Genomic DNA, 18,572 nt, shown 5'->3' with positions numbered 1-18,572 from the left:
TATGTGCCAATTAAACCGTTAAAACAAACGGTGTTAACTTTAACGGAAAAACAAGATTTTCCGTTTCATACACACTTTTTATATATAGAAGATATGCCCAAAACTCTTGATCTGTAACTTCCAAGTGGCCTAGGAAAGCTAATTATATATATATGTGCGCGCGCGCTCAGAGATATCTGAAGGAACGTTTGCATGCTTTTATGGTGATAATTTGCTAAACGAATAATTACCATGCGCGCACACGATTTCCGTCAACAAAAATGTGATGGCAATAATTACATGCAGCACGTTATCGTCCGCACATTCGTACAAATAGATATTTTTTCTTGTCATAAATTAGCTACGAGATCGTATACGTGAAAAATGTGGTGCATGTATAGTACTATATTTCGCAATGCTTTCATTTTCTTTGTTGTTGAAATATCTTCTCAGGGAATCAGGTGTGGAAAACGATGAGATATCTAGCTAGGACGAAATGTTTGCTTGTGATAATTTGCTTACGAACCACAATTCCATCCACAAAAAGATGGCAGGGAATAGACGTTAGATGCACGTGATTACGTATTGGATTACACTTTCCAGATGATTCGAGGTTTGGGACCACAAATGTGACATAGAATTTTTATTTAAATTCTTTCCAGAGTATACTTGCAAGGTAAAGCTTTTCTGTTGTGAGTTTTTGCTTTTCAGAACTCAAGTGTGTTACGATTGATGACTGAACATTTTAATGTAACAGACAAGGAAGCCTTTTCCCCTTTCGAAGAAAATGTATTTCTTATCATGCCCACTGTGATATGTGCAAATGCTTTGATTTGAATTTGAATTGTACAAGTAAGAACATAGACACGTTACAAATGCGTTTAAAGAGAATTGAGGAATTCAAAGTGTTAGGAAGATATTAAGAATTATAAAGGATGTCAATCCTCCTAAACAAATTTGGAGACTAGAACAGAAAAAAGGATTTCTACTTAAGTGATGCACATACACAAGTACCAAGTCGTGCTATATTCTTTAGAATCCAATAACCTTTATTGGTCAATGGACAATTTGAGAGCAGGAATATTGTGAGTTGAAGTCAAATTTAGTGCTCCTTTGCATTATAATCTTTGTTTAAGACATGAAGTACTTTACAAGAGGAAACCCATGTAAATAAATGGGTTCATAAATCCAGTGCATAAAGATTTGTGTTTGCAGATGAGCTTGGTTGCGAATTGAAATAGATTCATGTACGTTATAATAATAACATTCTATGTGTATAACCGTTTAAGGAGGTAAATATACAGTCCTCTTGTCCTGTTTCTGTCCTTGATTGCGAACCTTTTAATTGTTAGTGATGATATTGATGCCAAGGCCTACACATCTCTCTCTCTCTCTCTCTCTCTCTCTCTCTCTCTCTCTCTCTCTCTCTCTCTCTCTCTCTCTCTCTCTCTCTCTCTCTCTCTCTCTCTCTCTCTCTCTCTCTCTCTCTCTCTCTCTCTCTCTCACATATATTATATTTGTTTATGCTTATTAGTGAATGCTGGTGACTTGGTAAATTCTGAATTCTTCTGAATGAGGAAGTGGAATAAAAGTTAATGCTTGGCTGGAGAGTGTTTCTTCAATATGTACTACTATATAGTGTCTAAATGTTTTACATATCTATCTATAATAATAAGTGGCTATGTTATTGCTACAGGAATGAACAGTACGTTTCCCATTCCGTTGTTTTAATCCGTGTACTTTATATAATCTCTTTTTTAACCTTCGTGTAGTGCTTTTATGTCCGTGTAAAAGTAAATATTTTGGTCATTTACTGCAACTATGTCAGACAGTCGGCAGCCTTTTGCATTGGAAGACTCGCATCTTGAGCTACAACCCCAAGGGCCAGACCGTGCACGCCATGGCCGAGCTGCTACTAGCCAGGTTCACCCATTCTCTACCCTCTCTCTCTCTCTTCCCCCATCCCTCGTTGATCTTCCTGCTCTCTCTCTTTCACTAAAATACTCTCTCTCACTAAAAAAATAGAATATGATTAAGGAAGGTCTTGATGGATAGGATATTGCCGAGAAAGTTGAGAGGAAAAAGGGAGAAAGACGCCTCCAACAACTTCAGGCGGAGATTTCTGCTCTTTAAGACCACTTTTTCTATTTCTTTTTCAATTCTCTCTCTCTCTCTCTGAAACGAGAAGCTCTGTACTTTTTATGTGACTATGGAGGAATAAATTATTGTGGTTTGCTTCTCCCTTTTTTTCTTTTCTTTTATCTGATTTCTTTCTTCTTTTTGGTTCTATTTTTCCGTTTACAACTTCGAGTTTAATTTTTTTTGTAATTTGTGTTCTCTTTCTTAGTTTTACTTTTTAATGGATAATGTCATCTGAGTTTTCTAGATCATACCCAGAATTAAATTCTAATCAAATTGATGTTTGAATGCTGAACAAACATATCTTTGTTTGGATGCTAAGAAAATGTATTGCTGTTTGGATAGTGAGAAAATGTGGGATTTATTTCTATTTGGTTTGCTGAGAAAAGATCTTGAGTTTTATTTTTGTTTTCTTATTTTCACCAACCATTAGATTCAACAATTGCCACTCTAATTTATCAACTACTGAGAGATGCTGATGAGAAACTGGGTTCAAGAGAGGGCTTTGGGGCGTAGAGGAAAGAGAGAAAGGAGAAGGTAAAAGGGTGGTGCACGCGACGGCAGGGTTCTTAGAGCGACGAGGGTTACGCATGGGGGCTGGATGGCTAAGGAAACCGATGTGGGCTGGCTCAATGGAGATCCATGGTGAGAAAGTAAAACTTTTGCTCTGTTTTTAAATGAGAAAACAGATTTGAGGCTGTGCGTTGAAGTGGCTGTGGGATGGAGACTCACGGTGGTTCCATCATGGCTTCACGACTGGGTGGAGGTTGCTGTGCATGGCATGAAGTCCTTGATGCGGGGAAGAACCGAGTTTGAACTCGTGGGCCAACAACATTAAAGTAAAAGTTTGTTTTTGTAACAAAACAAAAATGGCGACGCCATTTCCAGGTCTCCAGCACCGAGACGGAGGTGGAGCCGTGGTTGTAATGTCGGGCCCAGTGAACTCCATCAACCCTTCAACGTCCAAGGCATGGGTGAAGAACAACCCGGAACTCAAGCCCCCGATCCTAATATTCTTGTTCTTCCACAAGGCCATCCGCTCTGAGCTCGAGGGGCTCCATCGTGCTACCGTGGTTTTCGCTACCAGCGGCAGCAATATCAAGCCTTTGTCGGAGCGGTACCATTTTCTCCTCGGCATTTACAAGCACCGCTGCAATGCGGAGGACGAGGTCTGCATGTTACTATTGTTTCATATTGGAAGTCTTTCAGTTGGAGGAAGTGAGGAACGACGGCGTGGAGAAAGAAGGAGAAGAAAAGAAGATGAAGAAGCCCTAAGGGCTGGACCAAACGACGCCGTTTGGGAGGAATTTAGTGGGTTGGGTTGAAGGCTCACGGGTTGGGTTGGGTTGAAGGCCCACGGGTTGGGCTGGGCCGAAAAGAAAAATAAAATACACTAAAAAAGGCCCAATCCAAAAATAGAAGAGTTCAATAAAAGAAAAATGCACAATAAAAAAATAAATAAGAGCCAGATAAAAATACTACAACTCAATATTAATAAAATAAAATAAAATAATTAAAATCCAACATTAAACTAATTTAAAGTAAAGATCAATTTAAATGTAAAATAATAATTACTACCAAGAAAACACATCAAAATAAATTTCACAACTTAAAATTCATAAAATAAATTTTTTCATTCCTATAGTTTCTATACTATACATGAAACATTTCAACTTTAAATTATAATAAAATACTAATTTTTGTATTTTACTTTTTTTGTAAATTAATTATTTACACATTTATTCTTTCTCTAATTCCATTAAATATTTAACATATAGGAGTATATACCGTTTATAGAGACTGCTGCAATACAAGTTTCAGAAAAAATAATGAATGATTTAACTTGTTGCAGATCCAGAAATATTCAATCAGCAACAACACAAAAATTTTAATGTTCTCTCTATTGGCCCCATGCCATATGGCCGAGAACTACAATGACCATGAAAAAAAAATATTCTGTTTATATTTCTATTTTTTTGTTTAAATTTGCTCTGAATAAATTTTTGTATAAGACAATAAAAAAATACAATTAAGCAAACGTGCATAGCACGTTTGGCCTCCACTAGTATATATATATATATATATATAATGTAATATATGTTTCAAGGGTTGATAAGTTTGTTACTTTCAGAACACAGCCACCAGGAGAGTGAGAGAGAAATATCTTCCTTGCAGGCATCCCTCTGTTATGAAAATAATTTTATTAGAGCTAACCTCATCTTTGGAATATTGCAGCTTAGTGTGTGGTTGCAGTTGAGGCTCTTGGGTGGTAGATTCCAATTGCCTTCGTCAAGTGAATCAACGACCATTTCACCCAGAGATCAGGTGGAGGAAAAGCTGCGACAGGTTATCCAGAGATCGTACTTTGTAGTTATAAAACCTTATTCAATTTTTTTCTAGATATTGATTATCGCTTTTATGCATTTCAATTACACAAATTTTCCAACCAAACAACAACAACAACAACAAAAAAAAAACTTGTATTTAAATGCATGGAGATTTGTCTGAAATGAAGTACTAATCTGCTATGATCTAAGCTATTACAACTTTAATACCAGTATGTAATGAACACACGAACACACACACACACATATATATATATATTAACATTTTATGCTAATATTTTATATTCTGGTAATATTTTTTTATTTCAATTAAGAAAACGTATCTTACACGTCGAGCGCTTACTAGTATATACGTAGCTTAGGGATGATGAGTAAAAATTTTCTTATTTAAATCATTAATACATAAAACACTTAAAATATGATGTATTATTAAGTATGATTAGAGATAATAAAATTTGGGATAATTACACTTTGTCTCCTCAAACTTTCACTCAATTCACAATGTACTTTCGAAACTACTAATTGCATCAAAGTGGACCCTCAAACTTTCAAAACTTTCCAATTCCCCCCTTCCATCTACCAGCAACATTAAATTTAACAGAAATTTACTGCAAAGATGTAATTTTTATCTAATTTATTATCATTGATCATATAAAATATAAAATAATATATGCTATTAATTAATAATAAATCATTAATAATTAACCATATATAAAATTAATTTATACCTAAGTTGTAAGTAAGTATGAATAATTTATGTACACAATGAAATTAATTTATATTCATTAACCATATATAAATTAATAAAAAAATTATTTAATTGTTTATTATTTATTATTAATTGATAGCATATATTATTTTATATTTTATATGGTCAATAATAATAAATTAGATGAAAATTACATCTTTGTAGTGAATGTTATGCACATGAGTAGCACATGCAGTGAATTTTTGCTAAATTTAACACTTCTGGTAGACAGAAGGGGGGGATTGTGAAGTTTTGAAAGTTTGAGGATTCACTTTGATTCAATTAGTAGTTTCAGAAGCACATTGTGATTTGAATGAAAGTTCAAGGGAGTAAAGTATAATTAACCCATAAAATTTAAAATATTATATAGTTTTTAAAAATGATTTTAACCATGTTGCAAGTCACATGTGGAGTTAACGAAAATTTGACAGAGGTCTTATTGAAAAATATTACAAATCAAATATCAAAATGATAAAATTGAAAACCTAATTCATAAAAAAATAAATCATATTTACAATTATGAAGTGTGCAAACACCGCACACTCTTTTTGAAAAAGTGAGTAAATATAAAATTCACATAAAGAAATGGTAGATATTCTTTTCAAAAAGAGAGCACGGCATATGAATTATGTTCACACGGCGCACTCCTTTTGAAAAAGAGTGAAATTCATTATTAAAAAATTAATTTTTTCATATAGATCCTATATTCATTCACTATTTTCAAAAAGAGTGCAGCTCTTGCACACTCTATGACTGCAAATATAATTTTTCATTAAAAAATATTAGATATAATCATGAAATGCAGAAGCGCCGCACCATATTTTTGAAAAAAAATCTAAAATTCACTAATAAAATTTGAGAAACGCTTGAGGCCGAATGCTCCTATAAGTGGAGAACAATGAAGACCAATTGGTTTGTGTCACGTAAGGGCTAAAATTTAAACTTGCTGCACTGCGATGCAAAGGAAAATTCCTACTAAGAACAAGGGACCACACCCATTTCCCTCTCTCTCTCTCTCTCTCTCTCTCTCTCTCTCTCTCTCTCTCTCTCTCTCTCTCTCTCTCCCTCCCTCTCCCTCCCCTTCATGAACCAGTATACAAATTCCTCTGCTAAATCCGAATCTTCTAGGCTAGCCATAGAGTATTGCAAGCAAGCAACACGCAGATACCAAATTCTTGGGACCCCAAGTTCGTCAAGATTCACAACCATTTTTTATTATTTTGGTATGTATCATTTTCTCCTTATTTTTCTAAGATCAATATATCCAATATCAAGAAAAGTACCTTCAGTCTATATGGGGGAAGCCAAATTTTTTTTCTTTTATAGTGAGGTAATTTAAAACTAAAATGGGAAGATTTAGAACAAGAAGAACTTATCTTCCTGTATTTACTCTGTTTTGTTCGATTTGTTCTTCAAAGGAGTCATTAGGCTTTTATGGGTTTCGATTTCACACAAGAGGGAAGGACGAACGGACGGAAATGAGTTAGGGTTTTATGGGTTTCGATTTTATGGAGGAGGAAGGGTTAGGGTAACACTTCTTTATGGGTTTTGGTTTCATGGAGGAGGGAGTGAAAATGGTTTGGTTTGGTTTGGATGAACTTCGAAGGAAGAGATCTTATGGGGTTTTTCGTGTTGAGAGAGAGAGAGAGAGAGAGAGAGAGAGAGAGAGAGAGAGGGGGGGTGGAGAGGGAGGGTCGCGACTGAATCAATGGCTAGAAGTTGAAATTGAGAATGGGTTTCGTGTTTTGCTTGGATAAACTTCAAAAGAGAAACACGCAGAGATCTTTCCGGGTTGTGTGTGTGTGTGTGTGTGTGTGTGTGAGAAAGAGAGAGAGAGAGAGAGAGAGAGAGAGAGAGAGCGAGAGAGGTGGTGTCTCGTGAGGGGGTCTCATTAGAGTGGTTTCCCTATGTTGCCCAGATGACTAACACAAGAGGAGAGGTGAATTGTGTTATATGTAAAAATCTAACAATTATAAATCAAATACACAATATAAAATATAAAGCAACAATAAATATAAAGAGTAAGGATAAAAGAGAAGCAAACTCAGTATGTTAATGAGATTCGACCCCACTGCCTACATCCTCACCTCAAGATATCTCTAGAGGATCCTAAAATTCACTATTCAATCTTCTTCAGGTGGAGATAGAAACATATTACACATTTGAACAACACTGCTACAAAGGATTATGTAGAACACCCTCTACACTTGCAATCACCTTACACGTGGTGATTCAACTATTTTTTGTGTATAACACTTTCTGCATGCACAAGAGTTATACACACCATTTTTCTAATACAAGAACTTATAGTGGATAGGTTATCCAAAAACACTCCTCATTGAGTGAAATAAGAACAATACGGTGCAAATTATATCTCTCTCAAAATGAGCAAGGTTTAAAGCTCAATACTTAGAGAAAAGAGAATGAAAGTTTTGAATGAATATTATATGCTCTTAGTGTTGTAAATTTAAAAATCTCAAATGATCTATTTATAGGCATATGAGACTTCATATTCAAATTTAAAAAGATTCACATGTCAAAGACAATATCATTCACTTTTTAAAAAGTTCAAATCTAATCTTTTACTTTTGGCATATGACAAAAGGAGTACACTTTACTTTTTAAATTTTTCAAACAAAATCATCTACTTTTTATATAAGTCAAAAAGAGCATCAATCATTTTTGAAAATATTCAAATAAACATGCACATATGAAAGATGACAATCAATCATCTTTAATATTTTCAAAATTTTCAAACAAAATCTATTTTTTGCATAAGTCAAAAAGAGTATCAATCACTTTTGAAAATATTTAAATAAAGCATTCACATGTGAAATATGACAATCAATCATCTTTAATATTTTTAAAATTCAAACATTTAATCATGTCATGCACATGTGAAAGATGACAATGAATCATCTTTCAAAATTTTCAAATTTAATTTTCAAAATATTCATGCACATGTGGAAAATATATTTTGATGCTTTATGATAAAATATTAATTTTGAGTCTTAATTATAATTACGAATGTTTAAGAGATTTACAACATTATTCTATAAGTTTTAATGTGAACTTCTTTTCTTCTTGTTCATGCTTGGTTTCTTGATATGCTTAACTCTAATGTGTAAACAACTTGAGATCGAGACTCCTTTATTCTTTAAATTCATTTGTTATCATCAAATTTGTTATCATCACAAAACTTGAAACCTTGAGTTCAACACCCTGCAACGCGAGAGAGATGTTTGAGAATGGAGCACTTACATGGCTTTCCCTTATTAGTTTCCGATAAAATGAGAGTACAGGATAAACCGGTAAGAAGATTTTCTCATAAAAAATTAGTTTATATATATATATGAATCTCGTATTTACTCATTTTTTTCAAAAGAATTACTTTTGCACGGCGTTTGTGTACTCCAGAACTACAAATATTTCTAAAAAAATAATCCTGCAAAACTCAACAAGTGTTCTTTTACTTCACCAAATAAGTTTCCAACGTTAAGTGACTATCACTTCCTTATTCATTAAGTACAATAAAAAATTAAATAAATATATAAATAAATAATAAATAAATAGTAAGAGGATAGTAACCCTATCATTATCTTTTTTTAAAAGGTGTACACATAGATTATTTATTAATCATCTCTATTCTAAATGTAAATATTGGTTTGTTGCATTATTATTATTGAGTTAATCCTTTTATAAACTCAATAAATAGAAGAGAACTCGTCCCAAAGACAATCTTATATATAGAAATTTTCAATTGTTGGACTTTAAAAAAATAATAAATTTTTTTTAACTTGAATCCCTCTGGCATTGAAAGGATCAATGTCTGAGGATCAACCGAAAGAGCTTTAGGTAGTGTTTCTTGATGAGGCTAAAGATGCGTAAATTATTTTCTTTTTTCCTTGAGAGAGAGAGAGAGATCAGTTCAATCAGCCAGATCAAATGGGAATGGCTCTTACAGAACTATTTATTCACAGGTTAGGAACCGATGGCCAAAATCAGTGAATATTGGATGCTGATTTTTTTGTCACAGCATTGCTTGCTTAATAATAATGATAGGTAGGGGTGCTACCCGCCCCCCCCCCCCCCCCCCCCGGGGCGGGGCCACCCCCATCCCGTTCCCCGCCCCCGACCATGTGGGGGGGGGCTTTTTTTTCCCCGGCCCCCGCATGGACGGGACGAGGTACCCCGTCCGGTAGCGGGGGTGCGGGGGAGCCCCTCCCCCCGTCCAGCCCCCGGCTTTGGTGATGGGCCCTTGGCCCATTGAAATATGTTGGGCCATTTTGAGCCCAAATAAGTTTTTTGGGCTCAAAATAACCCAGAAACACAATCTAAATTTGTTTATAGACGAAAAATTTAACTACAACTATATTTCTATATTAAAAAAAACTTTTTAAAAAAATAAGAATACAAATACAAATATTAATTACTAAATTCCAAGTTCAAAAACTTCAACGATCAACCTTATAGTCTTATACTATTAGCCTATTAATTATTAAGTAACTAAGGCATGCACTAAGCTATTACAAAATTACAATGATAGAAATTACAAAATCATGTCAACTAATAAACAATTACAAAATTACAAAGACATAAAAATAATAAATACTACAAATTGTACCATTAATAATTAACATTACAACTAATTATAAATTAACATAATCATAACATTCGGAAATTTGATCAATTTTTGGTGGCGATGAGTTTACTAAGACATTCCATTGTGTTGAGATATGGGCAGACAAATTGAAGAACATAAATCCTGCAATAATAATAAATTAAAAATAAAACGAATTAAAATTATCAATATAAAGTTTTAACTTATAAAGTAAGGGATCAATTCTGCAAACCATGAGCAATGGTGGGTGTAGAGTCTAATATAAAAGAATTCATACTGCAGCGGAGGATGTAGCTGTAGACGTCATCCCAGCACCAGGTAATGCAGGCATCACTACAAAAATTAAAAGCAGAAATTAACATAAATTAATTTTAAATAAATAAATAAAAATAATATAATTGAATTCATAAGCAATTACCAGATCCAAGTGCATCATCACCCTCATCGTCGGCGTTGACATGATCATAATCAATAACATCCGGAACATAAATTGAACTCCCTGTGATCCAATTTGAGGTGCAAATTGACTCATGGTCGATTGTGCTTCCAAGTGTAGAAGTGTCAAGTTGTATCAAGGATAAGTCCAGAATCGTATTCCACAGGGACAATGGGTTATCAAAGCGTATAAGAGATTTGTGAGTAACAAATGAATCAAGTATGAGTGATGAAAATAAAATTCAAATGCAATGAAAAAAGACATCGAAGTTGAAATTAGAGTTTCTTAAGAAAAACAAATTAACAAATACTTGGGTTGGGTATGAGACTCTCTTTATTTCGGATTCTAGATAATTTTCTCGATTAACAATCCAGTCAAGGCATTGATAAACGGAAGATAAAAAGTTAAGCTCAAGTTTTGCAATATTTTCCTAAGGGATTCTCTACTTTACTAGTCAAACACACATTAACAAACAACTGAGAGAGGCCTTGATAGTTTTCAAGCTTTTGTTGTGCCTTAAATCAACAACAAAACAAGAGCAAGAGCCACAATCTATTTTCAATTCAAATCCGACTAGTAATATAGAGTGATCATCATTTATCGACAAAATATTGCACTATACTAGAATCCAAAACAAATCAAACTTCATTCCACAACCCAAGCTTCAAAAATTAGCTACGCATGATAATTCTAACAACAAAGATAAGTCTAAGATGAGTCATGACAAAATCTGAAAGCAAAAGAAATCTAAAATAAAAATAAGCCGAAAGCCGAAAATTAACCAAGAAGAAAACCACCTCCAAAATGCTAGACGAAAGAAAAACGTAAAGAAGAAAAACAGGAAAAGAAATAAAATTAAAAACTCTCAACTACCACGTTACTATCCGTCTATTGGAATGAAAGAAAAATAGCATGAAATAAAATCAAAAACTGCCGCCCACTGCTACTCAACTAAAAGTAAGTAAAATAAAAGCTAAAAGACTCTACTGCTTCACCAAACAAGAATGAAAACAAGAAGTAAAAGAAAATATAACAACCAGCCGCCTCCTATCTCAAGAATTAAAGGAAGAAGAAATGAAACTCCAAGCTGCCTAGCGTCTGAAAACTAACAACTCAAAAAACTAAGCTACTAAACTCTGTCTGAAACAAAGCAAGAAAACTACAAGCTAAGCTACTCTCCTCTCCCCCCCGGTACTACTTCTTCCAGCTAAATAAATAGTTGATCCCCTACTGCTACTACTTCCCATTCTTCTCCTGCAACGTGCATGTGCATGGTTCTGTTTTTGGTCCAGCACATGATTCCATTGCTTTCTTGCGTGATGTCTATGTGGGTTTGTTGCTGCAAGTTCATCTGTGAGTTCCAGCATCCTGCTGTCTTCAACGTGCTTCCATCTCTCAGCTTCACATGCCAAAAGCTTCCAGCAGCACATAACTGATCTCCTGCACGTCCAGCTGCTGCACGTCCGAGTGTTTCCCAGGTGTAGAACCAAAAAGCACTCCAGCATGTGTTTCTTTGAGTGAAGTCCAGCTCTGTCAAAGTAGAGGGCCAGCTGCTTCTTTTTTTTCTTCTACTGACCTGCTGCATGTCCGAGTGTCCAACGTGATGATGCATGTGTGAGTTGCTGTGGTCCGAATTATGCTGCATGTGTGCTGTCCATGTGGTCCCCGAGTGAGTTTGTTTTGCTGCTGTACAACGTCTGCAACGTTCAGGTTATGTACTGGTCTGCATGTTTACTGCATTTTTCTGCAACGTGCTGTGTTCTGCATGTGTGAGTTGGTGTCACTTTTCTGCACGTGTGTTGCATGTGTGAGTCCAGCTGTGTGCTGTCCATGTGGTGCCCGAGTGAGTGGTTGCTGTCCGAATGATTTTCTTTCTGCATGTGTGAGTTGGTGTGATCCGAATGATGCTAAATTTGATCTCTATTAGATGAGATTCCATAAAACCATAATCAATTTCTCTATTTTCTCATAGGTCCCATTCTTTCTTTCCTTCCATAAATGTCCTACAATATATAAATGAAATGATATTATAGTTTAAGTATTTCAAGGGCAAATATGAGACTTTGATATGCAAAAATATTGGCATCAATTAATTTGACATTCAATATTAGAATTTGATGCATAATTAAGTGTTCAATCCTTATTTGATAAAATAAATCACTCATGTAAACAACTTAATTATGCAATTCTAACCCTTTATCACAAATCAAAGACTCAACAGTGTCAGGATCTAATGAGCTCCGGAATGGATCCAATACGCGCCCTCCAGTGCTAAAAGCCGACTCCGATGCTACGGTACTAATAGGGATGGCCAAAATATTACGGGCTATTTGTACAAGGACGGGATACTTGGGAGCATGTATCTTCCACCAAGTCAGGATATCAAAGTCTCGTACATATGGTTCAAGATCTAGACCAAAGTATCTGTCTATCTCTAACTTAGCCTCTGTAGTACTCCTCGTGAATGGGTTCCCTTCCATCCTATCACCCCAGTCTATTCTACGTTTTTTCTCACCCCTAGCATCTGGAACTGGTGGGGGGATAGCAGTAGGTGCCGTAATATTACCACCCTGCAAGATGGTAAACTCATCAAATAATCTATCAAGGGTTTCCCTAACCCTTGATGCAATATGCTCCGCTCATACTTGCCCATAGGCAATACCCAATCCATATACCATGTCATCCATCTTAAACCGGGGGTCAATGGCAACAGCTACATATAACAACATATTAGCCCTATCGAAATTTCCCCCCCAATATTTGTTGCACTTCGCCCTCATCAATAATGCCATCTCCCGCAACCTAGTGTGACCGCTTGCAATAATCTCATCTAATTCTTCTTTTACCTTAGATATTTGTTGACAGAAATGATGGAATGTAGGATACAAAGAACCAGATAAAATCGTCGTAACCTCGTAGAAAAGCCTTCAAAAATCTACGAAAGTAGATACAACATCCCAGTCCTCAGTCATCGGCTTCCCTAATCCTGGTTGATCTTCAAAATATTTTACATATTGGATGTCTTCCTCACCCAATAAGACAAATGCCAACTTATACTCCTGGGCTGCCTCCAACATAAAAAATGTTGAGTTCCATCGCGTAGCCAAATTAGTACAAAGCCCCTTCTTTGATGTTATTCCCGCAGACCGTGCAGCAACCTTGAATTTCTCCAATCTAGCAGGAGAAGATCTCACCCATCTCACAGCAGTCCTGACCCGAGCAATAGAGTCATCAAGATTTTTCATACCGTCACCGACAATAAAATTAAGAATATGTGCCACACACCTCACATGCAAATACTGACCACCCAAGATTGTCTTATTTGCCTCTCTAAGAAAGGTCTTAAGATATCCCAATGCGGTATCGTTCGACGATGCATTATCAACTATGCATGTCACAACGCGTGTCAACCCCCACTCCTTTATAGCGGCCTCCAAGGCCCTCCCAATCGTCTCACCCTTGTGATCGGTGATTTGACAAAATTTGAGAATTTTCTTATGCAATGTCCATTTCTCATCAACAAAATGACAAGTCATAGACATATAATTAACATTTTGGACCGATGTCCAACAATCAGTGGTCAGGCAAACAAACTGACCCGCCAAAAAACCCCTCAACCTCTCTTTTTCAGATCAATAATGTTTTTTTACATCCCTTGCCACCATGTGAAGAGAAGGAAGTTGAAACCTTGGTTCCATGTAGTGACAAAGTGCTTGGAACCCTAACCCATCCACCACCTGAAAAGGTAACTCGTCCATGATTATCATACGGGCTAAGTGTAACCTACACTCCTCAGGATCATACTTCGTGTACCCCTTTAACTCAATACCCCCTCTACTCCCATCCTCCATTTTTTTAAGTCCAATTTCTAGCCTAGATTGACTCTTCTCTAGCAAAGATTTTAGAATTGGACTTTTTTTACATTGCTCTTCTAAGTGCACATTTAATTGCGAGGTGCCATGTCTCCTATAATGGCATTCATAAATTTTCCCGCAATGGTTACATTTGGCTTGAGGGTTATTAGGATCACCACCCTTTAGTTTGGTGAAGTGAGACCAAACTATGGAAGCAGGTTTTTTGTTAGGCTTAGGGGTGAGGCAAGGGGTAGGGGTAGGGGTTGAGGCAAAGCTACCCTCAATTGGGGTAGGGGTAGAGGCATTGCTACCCTCAATAGGGGAGCTCGCACTAGAATCTGTCGGCAATTCCATGAACTCAAGCAAACAATAAATCTGAAATTATAGCAAACATGAAAAGTATTAACATCCAACAGCAACAACCAAATAAACACGTTCGTGTAAGAATTTTGTTTTGTTTAATTTAATCCAATCTTTAAATTGAAAATTTTTTTAAAATAATTCTTTTATATTAAAAAAATAATGCAGTCAATTATATGAGGTCATTGAAATATTAGAATATCATGCTCGAAAATGACTACACGTGAAAAGATCGAATGGTTTTCAATTAAAGTGAGTGTCGTGTGAACTGTGAACAATATTTAGAGTCGAGATGAACCAATTATTCAATGCTATTCTAACAATATTATTTCTAAAATATATATCCTGTATTCATCGTAAATACATTACGACTACGTAGGCAATTCCATACACACATGATCTATACGGCTTTTTATAGTAAGAATTGCAAAAAAAAAAATACACAAACCTCCCTCAAACTACGTCGTACCACCAATTTACAATTACGTACCCCCATATATACCCGCAACAATAAATTCCCTTTATAAACAAATTGAATTCAAAGAATTTGAAAAATAAAAAATCTTCAAAAATAAATTTAAATTTAAAATAAAAGGCATGAATTTCTAATCATCTTGGTTCTAATTTGTTTCTTCAAATATTTTTATTTATTAGAAATATTAATATTTTAGTTTTTTCAAAAATCAAGCTTTTAGAAATTAATTGAAGATGGTATTTTTTATTTTTTTTCAATTTGACTAATGAAAAAAAACAACTGAAAAAAAAACCGTTAAAAAAAAAAACAATAGAGGCAGAGACAAGTTTGCTGATTATGGGTTCTTCAACTTCTTTCATTAAAATCAAAATCAAACACACGAACAAAATCAAAATCAAACTCAAACAAAATCAAAATCAACAATCGGATCCTCCAGACTCCACAGCACAAAATCAAAACACACGAACAATCATCACAGATTCACACACATGCACATTCAATCCTCCACAGTACACAATTCCAAATCCCATCCTCCAATAAATAAACAAAAAAATTTAAATGTAAAACAAAAAAAAAGAAAAAAAAATAGAGAGATGTACCGGCCGGCGAGGTAGATGCGGACCTGCGGTGGGCCGGTGGCGACGGGGAGGTGCGGGGATGATGGGAGGGAGCGGGGGTGCGACAACGATGGGAGAGCGGGGAAGAAAAAGAACTCGGGAAGGGGGGGAGTGCGGTGACGATGGGAGGGGGGGGTGCGGCGACGGGGAGGTGCGGGGGGGGTTCTGCCGTTCTGGCCTCTGGGCGCCGGGGGGGGGGGGGGGGGGGCACCGTTTCAAGTTTCTGGAATCTGGGGGGAACTTCTGGGCAGTGTATCGCCGGGGGGTGGGGGGGGGGGGAGTTTAGGCCCTAGGGCAACCGCATTGATAGGGTCCTATCACTCCCACCGAGAAAGGGTACCAATAATGCGTACCAAATAGTGTTTTGTGTATTTTTTTTTTTTAAATACTAAAAGAAACACACAAATGTTTAAGGAAAAAAAAACCACAAATGTTTAAGGAAAAAAAAAACACAAAATACTATTCGGTAAACATTCTCGGTGGGAGTATCATTTTCCATAATGATAGTCATGAAAAGAAGTCCATCAGTAAGTGGATCTAAACTAACCCTACTATACTGACAAACACAAAAATTGCTATAGCTTCTCATATAATGTTACAAACTACAAAGAAATCTGATCAGAGTACCTCCTTTTCAAGTTTCAACACAGCCATGAAGGCTTCTTGAGGTACATCAACTTTACCAATTGCCTTCATTCTTTTCTTCCCTTCAGCCTGATAACAACAAAGGTAAGAAAACACTGAAGGCCAATACCAACTCTAAATCAGAGACTTCATATTATAGGAATAATCCACTGTCATATAGGTCAAATCAAATATCTCAAGTCCACAACATTTCTAGTTTAAAACAGATCCTACTATTAGACATTAAGCAACCTTTCTTTCCATCATCTTGCCATTCTTTTCATTACCTTTTTCATCTGAATTCTTTATTCATTAAAGAGACTGGCAAATACACACACCAATGCACATGGGATGAAATAAACCACGGACAAACCTCCCAAAAAAATTCCTAAAGTTTGGAAGTCAGATCTCTCACAACCAAGGGGGAATTAGGAGGTCAATCACAATTTAGTAGGTCTATATTCTAGATTGACATTCTCAAGATCTCAGATTACCCCAGATCTGAAGTTTTCAACAACCCCCACCCCCAAAAACGCCCCGCCCCGCCCACCCAAAAAAAAAAAAAAAAGACGAGCCTATGCTTTCATGTCTCACAAGATCAATACAAATATGAATTAGTAACAAGTAAATGCATTTTTGCAAGTGCAGCACCTATTTTTTAAGTAGTTTCTTCTTCCTTGTTATATCCCCACCTACGAGAATTAAAAAGAAAGCAACATTATGAAGTAGTAAACATAAGTCACGCTAGGGACAAAGGAAAAATATTATAACCAATACTTTTTATTTATTTGCAAAAAGGTTGCATAGCATGTGTCCTCCATGACAATATATACTTAATATATACAACAATAGATGAGGGTGAGAAAAAAGTATTGAGCTTCCCTAGAATTAAAAATCTGACAGCTATATATGCCTTGAAGATTGGTTTAGCCTTCTGAGACTGGAATGGGTAATGCCACAGTGGGTGGACTTTCTATCGTGCTGGAAAGGTTGGTTTGGTAACCAACAAAGTGAAGCTCTATGGAAAAATTGGTCCCAGTCTATCTAATGTGGTGGATATTGAAGGAGAGGAATGATAGACACTTCGAGGATTGCGACAAGACTGAGGAGGAACTTAAGAGTATTTTAGAATATCTTTCTTCGAACACTTCATCTCTGGTTGTCTGCAGGTATACGTTCTTCCGACTTTAGCTTTCAGGACTTATTTAATTTGATCTTTCTAGCTGTGGGTATCTATTGTATATATCCTGTTTACTTAAATTCACTCATTAATAAATCATCTTAGATTCTTACTTATCACCAAAAAAAAGCCTCGTGAAGAAAGTTTTATCTACTTCCCCAAGATAAGTATGACCAAGTATATGGACAGAATCCTTCTCGTTTAGGCTTTTATAGATAATTGTCCATTCTTAAAGTTGAAGATTGTCATTTTTTTTTTTTAAGTAAGAAGTAAATTTTATTGAAGTAAAAGAAATAGGCATAGCCTATGTACACGGGAAGTATACAGAAGAAACACCTTAAAACATTCTAAAAGTGCTAAATTAAAGATAAGAAGTCATGAACATTGTCATCTTACCATAGCATTTAGATAAAACATCCTTCCTAATTGCCGATAAACATTCGCTAGCAATAACTTTCGCACCTATGCATGCCTGTCATGGAAATAGTATGCAATTGCTCAAACCAAGTTAGCATAACTAGATAGGTCAGTTTACAAAGGCAACAGCTTAAGTGTTAGGGACCTCGATCTAGTCCCTAAACACTATGGTTCTCTAGATCCGCTTCACCCAACTATGACCGATGAGTCTATCCTTCTTGCTTGCCCTTTTACTTGAGGCTTAGACTTGAGTGATGAGATTTGGTGAATATGGATGATTGGTGAATTGGTTTGTGAATTGGATCTTGGTGGGATGGTATGGTGTATGGGATGATAATGGTATGGTATGGTATGATGATGGCTGAATGGTGTGATTAGGCTATGGTAGGCGCCTCTTGGGTGGTATTATGGTAAATATGGAAGTGAAGCTAGGGTTTAAGGTTTCCTAAAATATAGGAAATCCTTATGGAGGCTAGGGTTTATGGTAGGAAATATGAAGGCACTAGATCTAGTGTAGATCTAGGGCTTTATGATGAAAGGGGTTTAAATCTAGGATTATGGAAGGTATATGGATGATAATATGGTGAAGGAATGATATGAAAGTGAAGGGAATAATCCAACAAGGCTAGATCTACTTGGCAAAGTAGATCTAGTGTGTTGGGATGATATGGGGCGTGATATATAATATTAAGTGCAAAAAGAGTAATGCAAATAACAAGTAAATAACAAGATTGAAACTCAATAATGGAAAATAGAAACAAACTTGCTCATAGATTG

The 18,572-nt window shown here is 35.9% G+C and overlaps 1 long non-coding RNA gene across 1 annotated transcript; it reads left to right on the top strand.

Annotated features, from left to right (window-relative positions):
• Positions 1–1,496: 1,496 nt before the first annotated feature.
• LOC122305243 lies at positions 1,497–2,364 on the top strand. Its single transcript, XR_006241060.1, has 2 exons — positions 1,497–1,902; positions 2,035–2,364. It is a non-coding gene; the product is annotated as an uncharacterized LOC122305243 (long non-coding RNA).
• Positions 2,365–18,572: the final 16,208 nt, after the last annotated feature.

The sequence above is a fragment of the Carya illinoinensis genome, chromosome 3 (assembly GCF_018687715.1).
Source record: "Carya illinoinensis cultivar Pawnee chromosome 3, C.illinoinensisPawnee_v1, whole genome shotgun sequence".
In the NCBI taxonomy this organism is placed as follows: domain Eukaryota; kingdom Viridiplantae; phylum Streptophyta; class Magnoliopsida; order Fagales; family Juglandaceae; genus Carya; species Carya illinoinensis.
This window is presented reverse-complemented; position numbering and strand designations above follow the sequence as displayed.